Source organism: Mchenga conophoros, linkage group LG16 (assembly GCF_057382185.1).
Source record: "Mchenga conophoros isolate Kocher_MC1m ecotype Shallow Benthic linkage group LG16, M_conophoros_male_GT1.1, whole genome shotgun sequence".
Classification (NCBI taxonomy): Eukaryota; Metazoa; Chordata; class Actinopteri; order Cichliformes; family Cichlidae; genus Mchenga; species Mchenga conophoros.
In genome coordinates, this window is record NC_140541.1 from 24,041,574 (window position 1) to 24,055,114 (window position 13,541).

The window sequence follows — 13,541 nt, forward strand, 5'->3', positions numbered from 1 at the left end:
ACCAAATCCAACCTTTTGAAGGCAAACCATTTCTCACTCACCATCGATAACTCCACAGTTCTCCCTTCTCCTCAGGTTAAGAGCCTTGGTGTCATCCTAGACAGCACACTTTCTTATAAATCACACATCAATAACCTCACCCGTTCTGCCTACTTCCATCTACGTAACATTAACAGATTGCTTCCTTCTCTTTCCACCCAGTCTACGTCCATTCTTGTACATAGTCTTGTTACCTCCCGTATTGACTACTGCAATTCTCTTCTGCATGGTCTCCCCCAAAAATCCCTCCATAAGCTTCAACTGGTTCAGAACTCTGCTGCTCGCATTATCACCAGAACCCCCTCCTACCAGCACATCACCCCTGTTCTTCAGGAACTTCACTGGCTCCCTGTGAAATTCCGGATAATTTTCAAACTTCTTCTGCTCACCTTCAAGGCCCTTCATAACCTCGCTCCTTCTTACCTTTCTGACCTGTTAACCACCACTTGTTCTGCCCGTTCACTTCGTTCTTCTTCTTCTGTCCAGCTTACTGTACCTTCCTTCCGCCTCACCACCATGGGAAGCAGAGCTTTCAGCTGCTCTGCTCCCAGGCTGTGGAATTCTCTGCCCCCTGAAATAAGAAATATTGGTTCTCTCCCCCAGTTTAAATCCCAACTCAAAACTCATCTGTTCAAATCTGCATATTCACTGTGAATACACTGTTTGTTCATTTTATCTTGTGCTTTATTTTATTGTTCTTATTCTGCCATTGTTTTACTAATTGTTTTATCCTATTGTAAAGTGTCCTTGGGTGACTTGAAAGGCGCTCATAAATAAATTTATTATTATTATTATTATTATATTTTCTCGACAGACTTTAGGCTTCTCAGTACTGATTAATCGATCCATCCAATTAAGTATTGCCTAAATGCCGCAGCACACTTGAGTATTATAAGCAACCATGACCATTCCTTTATGTCCACACTGTATTCATCTTCTTGTGGCTGCTTCCAACAAGATAATGTCCCACAAACCTCAAATAATCTCAGACTGATCTACACAGTCACCATATCTAAATCCAACAGAGCAAGTTTTGGATGTGTTTGAACCATAGATTTGTATTCTGGATACGCAGCTAATAAATCTGCAGCAACCGTGTGATTTTATCGTATCAGTATGGACCCAAAGTCTCAGCACCTTGTTTAATCTATGACAAAGTGAATAAAGGCAGTTCTGAAGGCTAAAGAAGGCCCACCCAGAACTAACAAAGTGTACCTAAGAGATTTAGGTTGTAGTCTAGTGTACTGGATTAGTGGTAGATAGTTCAACGTGACTCTGAATGGATAGGTGGTTCCAACAGCTCTTACCCTTATGCCCTCAAAGCGTGACAGGGCTCTTAGTGGCCTTAGAGCTCGTAGGGTTCTCAAAGACTTCATGGGACCGAAATTATTAGCATCTAATGTGTTGGCTACTAGATCGGCAAGTGAGATCTGGAAAAAATACAATTACAAATACGTTATAAGCAGCAAAGATATATTAAACTGTGTGTTTCTGTCTAAGCAGCATTTCGATGTACATTAGCAATTAGGAAGTCCAACCAGCACCAGGCATTTGAGAAATATTTAGCAAATCCATATGCCATCCACTTCACTAACATCTCCAGAATAAAAATGCAAGTGAAAATTTTGTCTGCAAACTCCAAAACTGTTTTAATAGTCTTCCTCTGCTCATTGTAGATATCTTCAAATGCCTAAATGTGAGGAAAAAGACAGGTAAGTGTAAATACAAATGGAAAGTGTATTAATGCCAAACATGCACATAATGAAATTTCCATTAAAAATATCAATAGTACTTTGCAGACAATATCTTAGGATTTGCTCCAAAACAGACGTGAGAACAGATCACCGAAAGAGACTGATTTAGTAATATTAAATGAAAAACGTTTTAAAAATGAACAGTTAAGAACTGCCTGATCCTGATTAGATGCCAGATGTTTTTAAGAAAATACTTACAAGGGCCCCACTGCTAAGCAGGATCATGAAGATGATAAAGCTCTCAAACCAGTTGTGCTCCACTATCTGATAACAGGTTTTTCGTAGTGCCCACCATATTTTACCCCAGCCCACATCTACATTTACTTGACAGCAATGGAACGCCTGCACACAGACTGAAAAGAGACAATGGTTAGGATGGTTAGAAATGGTTAGAATGGTGTTTTAGACATGGAAAATGCAGATTCAAATTAAAACTAAAGTTATAGCAGGTGTTAGTTTCACCAGCAGAGAAACAAGCATTAGGATCTATATCATCTTCTAATTCAAAGTCTGCAGAATTTCCTCTCTTTCCAGCTGGTACATCATCCACTGTGCTTGCATCTGAGCAGCTGAACTGTCCATCATCAATGATAATCTGTGGATGAAATCAATAGTGTAGATGAAAATCTTGGATGAGCTGATATAACAAAGCCATTGAGTAAGACTAGTTTCACAAAATGACAGATTGTTCTGTCATTTTAGTAGTAATTTTAAATAGTTGTACAAAAAACACCTGAGGCACTGGCTGCATTTTTAGGTAATTATTTGTATATGACTTTGCTATTTTCACAATTTGTGAATAAGTGTTTAAAATTTACAATTTATATTTGCATTTCAAATTATGAAAGTGGTTTGATAAACATGTTAGTGGTTTTTACAGTAAAAATTTTTTTTTTCCTAATTGGATTTTATGTTTTTTGGTTGATTTTGAATCAAGTGTGTATGATACATGTCATTGCCATGACTAGATTTTAGGCTGATCCCTTCACCTTTACTAATGAAATACCTAACTTACGCCAACAACAGTGTTCTCTTACACTATGTGGTTGCATTGCGTGTCATAAATAACTTTTGTAAGGCTTGGTTTAAAACAAAAATCAGGCATCTGTAGAGATTTTTGAGACCAAGAACATCCTTACCGCAGGACATCCTGCTACATCTGATGAAGCACTGTTGAAGTCCTCAGTATCGGGTTCTTTCATAATCATAGAGATGGTGACAGTCACACTAGGGTTGTTGATGAAAGATGTTAGGGAATCATTGCTTTTGGTGCTGACCATGTATTTGTCCCCAGTTTTTTCTACGCCGATCACCTCCCCATTGCCATGGTTTAGGATACTGTTCGGCCCTAAAGGTTTGTGGAGTTCATCCAGAGATTTTTCCTCATCCTTCTTTTGTTTCTTCTCTCTAAGGCAGGCGCTGCTGCAGCTAGTGCTGAAGGAAATGCTTTCGTATATACGTGTAATGGCAATTTGCAAATTGTTTGTTTCTTTGTCATCCATTGCCCATGCTAGATTGTCAGTACTGAATGAACTCAGCAGCAGGGCCAAGAAGAGGTTCAGGACCTGCCAGGTAATGACATGGACAGGTAAAATTTATATTGAAACTATTATAAACTGATTACAACAAAACACATATTACTGTAAAACTGCACTATGTACAATTACTTAAATAAGAATTACATTTTTAATCAGTTTAATGAGTTTAAATTAATGAATTGACCATTGAAAGTTTTACCACAAGGTTTCCTATAATCAGGATCATCATGTAGAAAGTGATGCACATGTGTTCATTAACCACTGTCATACAGTCCCACATGGTTTCTATCCACTCTCCACAAAGCACCCGGAAAACAATGAGGAATGAATGGAAGAAGTCATTCATGTGCCAACGAGGAAGAGTGCAGTCCTCAGAAATTTTACACACACAGTCCTTGTATTTTTTTCCAAATAGCTGCATGCCCACCACAGCAAAGATGAAGACGATAATGGCCAAGACCAGTGTCAAGTTGCCCAAAGCCCCCACTGAATTACCAATTATTTTGATCAATTTATTTAGAGTGGGCCAGGATTTCGCCAACTTGAATACTCTAAGCTGTAAACAAAAACAAAAAAAGTCATTACCTAACTCACAAAACACCAGAACATACAGGCCATGATGTATAGTGGCAAGAAGAAGCAGGTGAGTCCTTTGGAACTATGTTTAAAAAGTTGGGAAACAACCTTTACCCCAACAATTGCAGTTTCATGGTCCCTCTGTCCTTACGTTTTCATCTGTCTCTCCCTCTTATGCTTTCTACCTCTCCTCTATCCCTGTTTGTGTGTGTATTGGTGTCTTGGTTTTTGTGTAGTGGAGGGACTCAGCTCAGGTTCCTGCCTTCTGGACATCCGCTGGTAAGCTGTCTTTGATGAACTCGATGGAGTCACTACTTAAGGGAGTGGCTCAGTGGCAGAATCAGAGAGACTGTATTCATCCCACAGCGAAATTGAGTTGTGATAAACAATTAACATAGCTTGGCTCCTACCTTTGTGATTGTGCTACTTGCCTTTATATAGAAAAGCTTTTCTATCATTTCTGCAGAATCTGTGTGCAGATTCTGTTACAGAGAAGCTTGCTGGAAATAGGTGACCTGTTTAGTGTTCTTGAGAAGCTTTGTATCTGTGTGGATTCCTGGGGTCATATTATTTTTTAAACTTTACCAGTGCATTCAACACCATCAGGCCACTCTTTCTGGGTGGACTCTCTAAAGGTGGTGTCACTGAGGTAAATGTTGTCCAAGATAAAGGAAATACTGGATAATGCCTCCCGCCCTCTCCATGTCCTGCTTGCCACTCACAGGAGCACATTCAGTAATGCTGGGCATACACTGTGTGATTTTTGGCCCATTTTGAGCCAATTTTTCAGTCGTGCGACTGTTTTGGTGATCGGCCTGAGTTTCGGCTTCATCGTGTGTCGTGCATCATGTAGTATACATGGTGTAACGAGAAGCGATTAACACCCCACGACCAGATCCCGATCATCAATCGGTCGTAAGAAAATCAAACCTGTTTGAAATCCTATCAGCTGTCTTGAGGTGGTCAACGCATCCTCTCACACTGCACACGCGCAAACACAGAAATGAAAGTGAAAAGACGGAGCAGCACGGCAGTGCAGCGTGTGATCTGGACACAAGCAATGAAAGCACAACTTGTAGAACTTTGGCAAGCTCATCTAAGCCGTTTTGATTTGGCCTGACAAAATTAGTTGGATGAGTGAAAGACAGTTAGGGAGAGAGAGAGAGCGAGTGACAGATTTTGTGTTATAACCTTCATGTTAGGGACGCACAGTGTGAGCACTCAGGTCGCATCAGAGCATTGGCCCGTATAGTGTGAGACCCTGCATCGTGACCTACGAACTTTTAACCCCTGCGAGTCAATCGTACAGTTTGAGCAGGAGCTGAATAACGTGACTGAAAAAAATCGTACAGTGTATGCCTAGCTTGAGAGATTTAGCTTGCCCAAATGCACCACAGAATGCCATAGCCACAGGCAGAAATAATTTTAATCAAGTACACACTGCAATAGGTGAACACCCTCAATATCACATCCTCAACAAAGAAAAATTACAAAGTCAATATGATTAGAAGGGAACCTCAATCTCAACTATATATATTTAATTTTAGGCAATATACTGGGATATTTATAATTAGAGGTATTTGTATTAAAATCTATTTTGTTATATTTTGCAACTTTGTAATACATTGTATTATTTAATTTTGTTTGGTTACTTCTCTTAGTGTCTTGGATCAGTTGTGACCACATAATTTTCTTTGGGATTAGTAGAGTATTCTCGTTCTGAATTTGATCGCCATGAGATTACAAATTCATTACACCCAGTTGCAATAATTTTGTTCATGTCTCCAACGACTATTTTCCGTAGTCTAACTGTAGCATTAGGTAACATGACCAAAGCCAACTACATAATTGACATGTTGCTGAGTGGATGAAAACCAATCAAAAACTGTCACAGGATCCAGGGAGGCTGGCCAGGTGCTCCCAGTTGTGCTGATTTATGAAAAATTTATACATAGATGCTAACAATTCCAAAGGTTTCACTTACTACTGCTTGTTATCGTAGATGTGCATTTATAGACTTACCAATCGGAATGATCTCAAGATAGTCATATTCTTCATTTTTTCCAAACAAAGCTCTATCAAGCTTAAACTAACAATGATCGCATCAAAGATATTACATTTCTTCTGAAAGTAATAGAATGGGTCCAGTGCAATAACCTTGAAGACCATTTCAGCTGTGAAGATGCCGGTGAATATCTTTATGCACACACACACACACACACACACACACACACACACACACACACACACACACACACACACACACACACACACACACACAAATAATGAACACTGATAAAATTTATATTTGATTTATATTTGATTAAAAATAATCAGCTCTTAATTTGACTTACCTTATTACCGATATTAAGCATGCTTTGGAACCCATCACTCATTGGATAATGCTCCATGGCCATAAACAATGTGTTGAGTGCAATGCAAATAGTAATGAATAGGTCCATAAATGGGTCCATCACAATTAGATGAATGATTTTCTTGAATTTCAGCCACCCTGGGCACCACTCCCAGATGAGGAAAGTGTAGGCAAAATCGTACCACCAAGTAGGACATTTCTGCCTTGACTCTTCAAGTTCTGATGGCAAAGTGATGAAAATTTTTTGTGTGAAGCTACAATGACATTGTAGATGTAGTCAAGACAAGAATGGCAATTCATGCAATTGTAAAAAAACACCTACCCTCTATTGTGTCCGTAATTACACTAGTGAGACTTTGAGGTCTCTGTCTGGCCTCTCGGCTCTTAAGAAAGTCCATATATTCCTGGCTTATTCCTCCATTACTTTGCCTGTAGTCTGTGTCAGTAGTGTCAGCCTGGGGATAGATTGTTATATATGAAATGTAACCATACAAAAAATGTGTTGTATTTTGCCATTGATAAACAACAGCACTAACATAAATCACTGTCAGTGTCCCACTCATTCAAGTGACTACTTCAGTCTCAGCTGACTGCAGGTTTCCCCAACCGTATAAACAGTACATTTGCACAATAAATGAAAATAGCCCACTCTCATCGGCCTGCCTCCCTGTCTCACCACTGGAACCTTTCTGGAGTGGATCATTCACATACTCACCAAGACTTTTATGACCTTGCCTCCCCCTCTCACAGACCTCCATCTGCAGACAATGTAAGCCATGAAATATCCTCAAATGGATCTACCTCTTCAGTCTTTTCCTTACTCTTTTCTAACTCACCTCTCCTGTTGTTGCAGTGACTGATCACTGGTCCTCCCACTCACATTCCTGACCCTATATTCCCTTTGACATCTCATCTAACTCTAGGACCCCGCTGACTTGCTCATGTCCACCCCAGTTACTCACAGTATTTATCTTGCATCTCGGTTATCAGTGTCTAGTTCCTGTTCTTGTAGATAGCATCGTTTCTGTATATGGCATAGTTGTAGTATTTTTGCCCATGTCATAGCTCTGGCTCTAGCTCATGTTCCTGTGTATAGTCTTCATAGTTATAGCATTTTATGATCGTCACAGCTCAGGGTTTGTCACTGTTCTTAGTAGTATTTTGCTCTTGCCCCTGTATATAGTACCTGCCCCTGCACTAGTGTTGACCTACATATTTAATACCATAATAGTGTCACTTAACCTTATAGTCGCTGTTTATGTTCACAAGCACTGCCGCTGTTCAAGTCTTGTGAGTAAAAGTCATGTCACGTATCTTGAGCATCTCTGTTGAATCTGTCTTTTGGGTCCAATCTATGTCTGATGGCTCGCGCTGTGGCAAGAAGTCACTTTCATTTCTCCCACTGAAAATGCTACGTCCAGATGAACAGAATCAACCTTTTGGGACTAATGAATGAAATTCTGCTTATCATGCATATAAAAAAAGAACATTCTACAACTACACCTTTGGCTCACATAACTGATGACTTAATAAGTGATATTGAAGGAATTAATTATGATGAAGGAAATGACCTCCTAGCCCATTGTTCCTTCAGTGGGCTGGTTTCAGTCATTATGCAAATGTACTGTTTATAAGATTGGGGAAACCTGCAGTCAGCTGAGACTGAAGAGGTCACTTGGCTGAGTGACAAAATGTTTCTCCCACTGAAAACGCTACGTCCAGATGAACAGAATCGACTTTTTGGAGAAGCGATATTGAAGATAAAACGATTGTTGGAACAGTGTTGCTAGATCTGAGCGCAGCGTTTGATGCAGTTGATCATGAAATCTTATTGGATAAATTAAATTGTTTTGGTTTTGAAAGGTCTGCTGTTCAGTGGATTAAGAGTTATTTAACCAATAGGCAATTTGCTGTAACATTTAGTAGGGGTAACTCTGTGTTACATCCTGTGAGGCTATGGGAGTGTGGGGGTTGGGTGTTTGCCCGCTCTCTCCACCTCCTCCTCTCTTGCCACTCCTACCCCCTCTGTCTCTCTCACTCTCCTCTCTCCCCAGGACACAGCTGCTTTTGATTAGCCTCGTTTGCCACTTGGGCCCAGTCAGCAGTCACCTCTGAGGCTATATAAGCAGGGGATGAACTGTGAGTGAGGTGGTTTTTCCCCTCTGTGGCTCTACACTTTTTTCTGCTAGGTTTTGTACAGACAGCCTCCTTCGACTAGTGAGTAGACAGGCTTGTGGGCCCTGAGAGTGTCTCCCCGCGGCGAGGAGTAAAATAGGAAGTGTGGAAAGTGCGTCCCTTATTTGTTAGGTAGTTTTTTCTTTTGTTGCTGTGATTGTTTCCTTTGTTTCTTTGGCATTATTGGTAGAATGGCGTTGCTGGCTCTTTAAGTTAAGGTTATTTGTAATAAAACTATATTATTTGTAATAAAACTATATTATTATAGAGCAACTCTGTCTGTTTTCCTTTTTATTCTATTTCCGGACCCATTTGTTACTGGTCCCCACACTCACATCCCTAGACCTCTTTGTGGGGATGTAACAATGTGGGGGCTTGTCTGGGAAATGAATGGAAGGAACAGCGACTAAGTTTTGGTGTGTTGTTTGCCGGTCACTTGTTTAGTTGTATCATATCTACTACGTTCTCTCTCCAGTTAGCACAGGGGAGTGTCTAGCTGAGTGTAACCTACTCCTTCAGGCACTCATTTTTTTATTTTGCCTTTTTTATTTTTGGAGTAATCCCGGGTGGGGATTAGTTCCCTGTCGGGGGTAGGCTTGTCAGTGCTTTGTGCGCCTGGTGCACTCCAGAAGCTAAGTAGGCTAAGATTTTAGTAGGCAGGTCTGGGGAGAGGGTCGGTGGTATTTTTATTTATTGGTTAACCCTGTGGCCACACACATTTTGCACCCGTCTTTGATTTGTGTGTTGGAGGTGGTTCTCATTTGTTATTATTGTTAGCCTGGGGTAGTTTTTTTGTTGTTGTGGTTTTTAACCCTTTAGAACCGGTAGGAGCGGACACGCTCCATTTTGCGTAACTATTTTTAAATCCCGGTAGCACTGCAACCACGTGAGCTAGCGCTATAATTTTTTTTGCATATGAAACCGGAGTAATTGTACTTACATCTTATGCCATCAGCTTGTCCTCGGTCACAGTTTCCTTCCACATATAGCTTTGCAAAAACTGCATAAAAAGCGCTTGTAGCAACAAAATCATAATATTCCAGAAACACGCTTTGCCGATCCGATCAGCTGTTTGTAACACTTCCTACGTCCATCAGCGCGAACTATCACATGACCGCCATGACCTGCCCGAAACCGGAAGTGACGTCATTTTGCGGAAATGTAGTTTTTTTTTTTTACCATCGTGGCCTCATGAGCTTATACTTGTGTTTTTAAAAGTTATGTTTGACTTCATGACTTTCTGTGTCGTTTCTGGGATGCTTAGGACTCATATTTCACTGCTGGAAATAGTTTATTTTGATGCATATGCTGTTAATTTTGCAAATTTGCACTATAATATATTTTTTCGTTTTTCCTGTAGTATATGAAAATTGGTGTATCTCAAAAATAAAACTATGAAAACACTCAAAATAAATTTCCTTTGGTGGGAAACTAGTTTGTGCAACTTTTTTGTATTTACAGTTTTGAGGGATAAACCTCTTAAATTTCTCTAACTAGAAATATATGTTAAAAAAACAAAAATGATTTTCAATTTTTTTGTAGTTTATTGCACTTTTTTGCAATTTATGTAATTACTATGCACTTAATGCATACATATTATAAGAATTTGGACTATAATGATTGTATTGATGTATAGCAACTTGAAATGCTCCCAAAAATTGCACTACAGCATGTAAAATATAATATAAGCTCTGGCGGAGTTCGTCCTATGGTAGGTCTTAAAGGGTTAAGAAAGAGTGTTTTAAAATATTAGATGGAATCACCCAGGTTGCTGTAATGAAAAATATTTAGATATTTAAAGAAAATTATTTATTCATTATTTATAATAATTTATTTATTTATTATTAACTTATAATTAGAGTACCATCAGGCAACTCAAGAATTATATTCTACTTCAATTAGACTGACTACTTATTTTTCTCGTACAACTTGTATTTGCTCAGTCCACTATGAAAGTTGATTGAAAATATCATTTTCTTCATTTTGGTGACTAGCCCCTCCGACTCAGTTTGTCCTCAAAACTGCTGCTATTATTAGCCCACATCCTAGGCTTCACCATGGAAATTATTAATATGCGGCAGGTGGTGATGATGATCATTGTGATGAATTATTGGATGAACATGCTGATGATGGCATATACAATTATAAAAAACTTAAAAATTTTCATAAACAAAGAAGATGATAAGGGCAATGAGAAAAAAATTTAAAAGTTATCTCAAATGGCTACACATAATTCAGAACTGGATAGTCAGATTATCAATCCAATTGCTTTTCCTGCCTGTCAGGAGCCCAGCAAGAGGTGACAAAAGCCAGAGAATCTTCTTGTTGACAAGGGTTATAAAGGCTTTCTGATTAAAAACTCATCACAGAGTAAGGGAATTTGTGTTTGGTAATTTACTTTTTTGTTGTAACAATGCTTCCAGACAATAAACCTGACAGTAGATGAAACAGGAAATTCCTAATTTTCAACATTAAAGTGTCAAAGTCATTGTAAAATATCTCTGTTTAACCATCTGGTATGTTTTCTGTTTTCTTTTGTGACTAAAAATATTGGTTCATGAGATTTACATTCATTGAATTCTATTTTTATTTACATTTTAAATGGTGTCCAAACTTTTTGGTATTAGGTCATATTGTAATTTACAATGCATGTAGTGAAGATGCAGTAATGAATACCAGTAACAAAGTGCAATAAAGTAACCAATGAAGAAGTGAAAGGGACTTTAGAACTGAAAAGATCACTTATATAACACTTTCATATCACATCATACCACATAGGAAATTACCTGATGTGTAGATGACCTCCTGCAAGCCGTCTGTATATTGTCTTTTGACTCAGATTTAGGAGGCTTACTCTCAGCCACTTTCTCTTCTTCCTTTCTTTGTTTTCGCCTGCTGCGTCTCTCCTTTGCCCTTTTGGAGCTCATCTTGAAGGTCTTAGAGAAACTCTCTTTGCCACCAACTTTATCACTGGTCTCGGTAGCTCCTTCTTCAGCAGCAGCTATTGCTGCCTAGAAGTGGGAAGATAAGACAATGATAGTACACGGGGGGGGGGGTGCGCAACGATACTCGTATCGATATTGAACCGTTCGATACAGTGCTTTCGATTCGGTACGCATATGTATCGAACAATTCAAAATTTTTAATTTATTTTATCTTTCTTTAAACTTTCCTTCTGACGATGCTGTCTGTGTTGAGCGCTCAGTGGATCTGCGTTCGACAGTGCAGCCTAGGCGGAGTAGTCGAACGCAGATTCACTGAGCGCAGGGCAAGCTAGCGAGACAGAAGTTAAGCTCTCCTTGCAACATGGCAAATTGAACCTCCCCCACCCTCATTCAGATGTGGCGTTTGGAACTATTTTGGTGTTCATGTGACGTATGACCCTGAAGGTAAGCGTGTCATGGACTAAAGTAAAACAGTATGTTGGATGTGCCACACAATGCTCAGTTACATGGGTGGGAACTAGTGTGTTAGCGCAGTTAGCTCATTAACGTGTTGACGCCGTCCAGCCCCATGCACGGGGCGATCCGCGGTAGCTCGTTAACGGAGATTTGCAGTGTTGTGGCTTTAACGTCATTTCAACGAGATTAACGCTGACAGCAATAGTGGGAACACAACGAATATGACTGCACATTTACTCCGACAGCATCCTAGTGCAAAGACAAGTGGAAGCAGACAAAAACAACAAGCACGCATGCTACAAACTTTACCCGAGTCATTTAGACAGCCGTTAGCACATGATTCTCCTTATGGGGACCTGATATGTTTAATATGCTGCTGAGAATAAAGCCCAGAAGAAGCTTATAGTATAGCTTTTATTTTGGAAAGAGACATTTCTCTGTAATAAACTCTTTTCCAAAGATGAGTGATTTCTCGATCAGATAGATTTATTTTTTTAATTACTTTGTTGTTTCAGCAACATTAAATGTAAAAACTGTACGTTTGAGTTAAAATATATATTTATAATTTTAATAAATGACAAATTAAAAAGGCATGAACATTTTTTTGTATCGAAAAAATATAGAACCGTGACACCAAAGTATCGAACCGAACCGTGAATTTTGTGTATCGTTGCACCCCTAATATATATATATACATATAACATATATATTACATAATATATAAATATTCAGCACTTGTAGGTTGCTTTGCTTTCACTCTTGTGTCTAGTTCTTCCCAAACCAGCTCGATGGGTTTCAAGGCTGGAGACTGTGGTGGCCACTGCATGTTTTCAAGCTTATCGTTTTGTTCGGTATTTCTGGCATAACTTGGATTTGCATAATTGTATAATTCACACTTAGGCGCATATCAGAGGGTATTGAATGGCGCTGCAGAGTGCTGTGGTAGCCGTTTTGGTTCAGGGTGCCTCTCACTCTGTACAAGTCACTGGCCCTGGATTCAGGAAAACAGCCCAGACCTTCGCAGTTATTCCTCCATTTTTGACAGTTGATGCCACATACTGTGGAATCATCCTTTCGCCTACTCGATGGCATACAATGATTCTGTGTGATGAATCTGAGATTTCAAATTGTGATTCCTCAGTCCATAATACCTTTTTCCATCCTTCAGTAGTCCAATGTCATGGCCCAGGCAAGCCTCTTTGTCTTATTCTGATGTCTTAGCAATGGCTTTCTTGCTGCCACACGTCGTGTCAAACATACAGCTCGAAGTGGTCTGCTCTGAGAGCCGCTAGTCACTAAGCGTCACAGTTGCAGACAAGAAAGATTCTTTAGTATGAAGAATTGGATAGCACCAGGCCCTGACATGATTCACACCTACTGGCTGAAGAATCTGACTGCACACCATGAACATCTTCCAACACAAATGAACCAGCTACTAGTCACAGGCAGACACCCAGAATGGATAACTGAAGGCTGGACAGTTCTGACCCCCATGGACCCCCAGATGGGAACAGTCCCATCAACTACCAGCCAGTAACCTGCCTTAGTACTGTATGGAAGCTCCTGTCAGGCTCCTGTTCATCATAGTGGCTAAGATGAACAGGCACATGGCTCAAAACATGAGCAAGGCACAGAAAGGTATTTGCTATCTACCAGTAGCTAGTTTTAAACTGCTTTGGTATCT

At 39.6% G+C, this 13,541-nt stretch overlaps 1 pseudogene across 1 annotated transcript in view; it reads right to left on the minus strand.

Moving 5' to 3' along the window:
• The window catches only part of LOC146556856 (sodium channel protein type 2 subunit alpha-like), a 56,010-nt pseudogene that overhangs the window by 6,509 nt on the left and 35,960 nt on the right, over positions 1-13,541 (minus strand). The window contains exons 11-20 of the transcript XR_014889007.1: positions 11,243-11,467; positions 6,604-6,736; positions 6,262-6,500; positions 5,930-6,103; positions 3,531-3,887; positions 2,933-3,358; positions 2,256-2,388; positions 1,992-2,146; positions 1,556-1,729; positions 1,347-1,469 (exon numbers count right to left, since the gene is read on the minus strand). The product of XR_014889007.1 is annotated as a sodium channel protein type 2 subunit alpha-like (transcript). The remainder of the gene's footprint in view (positions 1-1,346; positions 1,470-1,555; positions 1,730-1,991; positions 2,147-2,255; positions 2,389-2,932; positions 3,359-3,530; positions 3,888-5,929; positions 6,104-6,261; positions 6,501-6,603; positions 6,737-11,242; positions 11,468-13,541) is intronic.